Below are 4,195 nucleotides of genomic sequence, written 5' to 3'. Positions count from 1 at the left end.
ACCCCACCCCAAATCTTTTTTTTTTTTATTTATACGCGTTGCACTATGCCTTCCCGTGCTCGGAGGTATTCTTTTACGTCAAAGCTACTTCCTTTCAGATGTTGCACCTTCCTCATTCAACGAGCCTGAGAGTTGCGCAAGGATCCGTTCTATAATTAGGGTCCAAATTTTGGGCTTTTTGGGCCAGTGTTTTATTCAATGGCATTGTCGTAACGAGGATCGTGGGCATTTTTATCGCGAAAAATTGGATGCGAACGTTGAACGTCAAGAGAAATGAAATTAATGAAGCGCTTGAATGTATTAAGCTTGTAAAGATAGAATGAGAGGTCGATCACTGCTCGCGCGTTACGCACAGAATGGCACATAACGATTGCAACAAATAGTATGTAACACGAGTGCACGATTTGTTTTTGGAGTTTATTAAAAAGAAATTAATTAATTAGTTAATGTCGAGGCGTCGTTTATTAACGTACGATTAATGTCATTAAGCCACGTTTATGGAGTATATTTATTCAATAGGCTCTCGCGTCTTAATATACGTATGCATAATAATAATTAGATATATATATATATATATATATATATATATATATATATAGAAAAATGAAAAGATGAAGAAAAAAAAGGAACAGACGAATGAAAATAATAAGCGCCAAATGAAGCGTAAGCAATGAAAGACAATAAATTTCCAATTATTCGATTATAGATGTGTCGTACATTATCGAAATTTCGATTCCCATCATTCGCTCTACAAATGAAAATAATCATGAAAGTGAATAGAATCGATATCAAAGTGTCTTTGTACTTATTTTATAAAAACTATCGAGAAAGAAAAAATGAATTTGCATTTTATTTACAATAGTTGTTTAATAGAATTAGTTAGTGAGCGCAAGTGATTGAACGCTGATATGCAGATTTTTCAAACAATTACTCCATAGTTTATTCTCACGTTTAAGATTATTTTCTGGTCTCAAGACTCGCGTGTACTCCACACAAGTTTGAACAGTTTATATAATGATAAATCTAAGAAAATATTTGAACATATCAGTAGTATTATTTTTTATTATGTTAGTATACTTTATGACAGCTCGTAGACAAAGCAAAGGCCTAAATTTAAATTGAAAATAATATTTCATGAAAAAAATTGTACAAATCGGCTTATTACATCAAAATATGTTATTGTTGCAAAAAGCCTGACAAAATTAAATAACCTTTTTGTCTTAGGAAAACTTGTAAGCCACTACAATATTTGATAATGATTACTTATTATATTTATTTGTCAATATAAATGCTATAATATAAATAGTTAACATTAACTGATTTTAATCTAGTGTACACTATATAAAGTTTCAAAACCAAAAATTCTGCTGCTAATACTTACGGAATAAAACTTGACTGCCACTTCAAGGCAATCATTGTAATTCAACTTTGAAAGAAAAAAATTTACGATTATTCCACGATAATAAACATGTTTAAATTTTATTTTTAATTGGTTTTTATTTTTAATTTTTTTTTTTCTTTTCTTTTTTTTTTTTTTTGCGAGAAAACTCTCATAACACTGAATAACGAATAGAAACAAGAATATATTGTTTGTACAAAGATTTCGGTGAACGTTTAAATTATTTTTCAAAACCACGATCATTGCTTAGGAACGAGCTATGTGCTGCAAATAAATTACACAAACGATCTTCAACGAGAACGTAACAATTATTATTATCGATAATTAAGGAAAGCTGCAAGAGGCAAGAGTAGCGAGACAATACTTAGACAAATAAGAAAATACGAATTTGGTTGAGATATTATTATGTTTTATATAGGTGAAAGTTCAATAAAATATTGTCGGGTGTGAAATATTACGAAAATTAGCAACGACGAACAATTGAGTTGGCCAGTTTCAATAGACGATCGATGATATAAAGTGACGCAGGTACAACAACATTTTATATAAATGATGAAAATAAAAATTGAAAAAAAAAAAAAAAAAAAAAAACCCCCACATGAAAAATCATTAGAAAAGTTTTTAAGACCTTCATGCTTTGTTTCTGCGTAATCTTTTTAGGAAATTTTTATGAATTTTTAATAAACATACAGCGTAAAACTGGATTCTGATAACGCGAATGCTGTGCATTCAAAATTCGTATATTTTATTTGACGTTACGCATTTTATTTAGGAAGCTTTTACTCGAAAATAATACCTTTAAATATTTAGAATACATTGCAAATTTATCTCCAACCGGCTCATTGATAATAATAATAATAATAATAATAATAATAATAAATAAATAAAAAAAATAAACAAACAAACAAAAACAAATGGAGAAATAATAGTTTTATTCCAAAGAAAATTCTATATATATATATATATATATATATATATATTTATGGATGCAGACATGTACCGTAGATTTTTAAAAATTTAAACGAGCCTTGAATTATTATCGATATTGTATTTAAATTGTAATAAAAGTTTTTATCTATGATAAATTCAATAAATCGAAATAGTCATTAATGATACCCCATGAAATATCAAGTATCATATATAACAAAAGTGTGCGAAAGCGCGTCTCGATGGATTTCGAAATCTATGATTACAAACTCGATGATAATACTGTAATTAAAGCTAAGCGGCGTTACAGCTGTATGTACCTTGTCGATACTAAACCATTAATTCCAACTTACAGGCGAGATCGAACATTTAAATGACTGCCACGTATTTACATATAACCAACTCCGTTCTATTTATCAATAATTAATCCCATACGAGGAGCGACGTGAAAATTCAAATTTCCATATTCTATTATTCGTGAAACTCGAAAGAATTAAGTAGCATCTGCTCGACTGCTGCCAATATCAATGTTGCCTGTCATTGTTCAAATCATAGCCATCTTCGGCTTACGAGCTAACTACTAATCAATTAAGCTTGTCGTAGGTTATCGTTAAAGGAGTGGTTAATGGTGGTGGTTGGCGGGTTGTCGGGAGCGGGAGTGGGAGGGAGGCATCGGTAGAAAGAAAAAAGAAAGAAAAGAAAAGAAAAAAGGAAAAAAAAAAGTATAGGCATCAGAGTGTCCCGACAACTTTCAGTCAGTGTAATCGGAGCTCTACCCCGTACATTCAGAATAATCACCAAGTGTGCAGTCTCGCTGGAGATCGAAGCGAACAAATACTTAAATTTTCCATTTTATTTTCACCGTTCACTCGTCAGTCTAACCATCCATTTTCGCTTTCTCTCTATCTCTCCTACTATTATGGCCCCGCTCTTACCAATTACGGACGATTAGCATGGAACGACCGATTTCGCGGCATCGAACGCCCAATCGGAGCTTCTTCCACGATGATCTTGGCCAAACGAGTAAATAAAAGGGCTCTCGCGTTAATTTACGTGGGCACGGAATTGCGAGCAAAGGATGACATTCGGCATTTGGCAATGACACTTCATTTCTCTAGCATTGCAATCCGTTCATCCATGGCTACTCTTACGAAACTCCGGCGCGCTCGACTCACGGGCGCGTCGAATTTTCTTCCACGTCCCCTTTCGTCGTTCGTCGTTGGCCACGAGAAAACCTCGCGCTGCTGCATCGACGAGCGCTCGTGCGCTTTTACGTCTCCCCCTCCCCAGATCCGGCCAATATTCTGACACACACACACACACGCGCGCGCGCGCGCGCGCCCCCCCCCCCCCCCCCCCCCCCCCCCCCCCCCCCCCATACATCGCATTCTCATCGTAGATCGGCGTCCTACCCCCCTACACCGCCCGCCGACAAGCCACCGACCCCATGCTCCCCTATCTCCCTCACGAATTTTCGACGTTTTTTCTCTCTGGAAAAACCAAGAGAGCGAGAGATGTGTACGAGCCTCTTCTCTCTGCACGAACTCTCGCCGCCATATTGGAGGCCCGTGAGTGTAGCGGCCTCGTCAGCTAAGTCGTCGACTCGCGCTGCGCATAGTTTCGCCGCCGAGGATGACTTTCTAGCCGCTAGGACTTAAAAACCCACGGATGAGCACGCACTGTCTTATTTTTTCATTCTCTCTCTCTCTCTCTCTCTCTCTCTCTCTCTCACTGTAACTATCTCTTGGTATTCTAGAGGGGTCGAGGCTCTTTTCGTCGCTACGAGACACCGATCCTTCCCGGACTTCGAACTTGCGATTAATTTCATGTGATCGTTGAGCCCTCGGTTTGCGCATGTAATGGGTGGGT

The sequence above is a fragment of the Ceratosolen solmsi genome, unplaced genomic scaffold (assembly GCF_000503995.2).
Source record: "Ceratosolen solmsi marchali unplaced genomic scaffold, CerSol_1.0 scaffold61, whole genome shotgun sequence".
Lineage (NCBI taxonomy): Eukaryota > Metazoa > Arthropoda > Insecta > Hymenoptera > Agaonidae > Ceratosolen > Ceratosolen solmsi.
The sequence above is the reverse complement of the archived record's forward strand: the minus strand, read 5'-3'. Positions refer to the sequence as shown.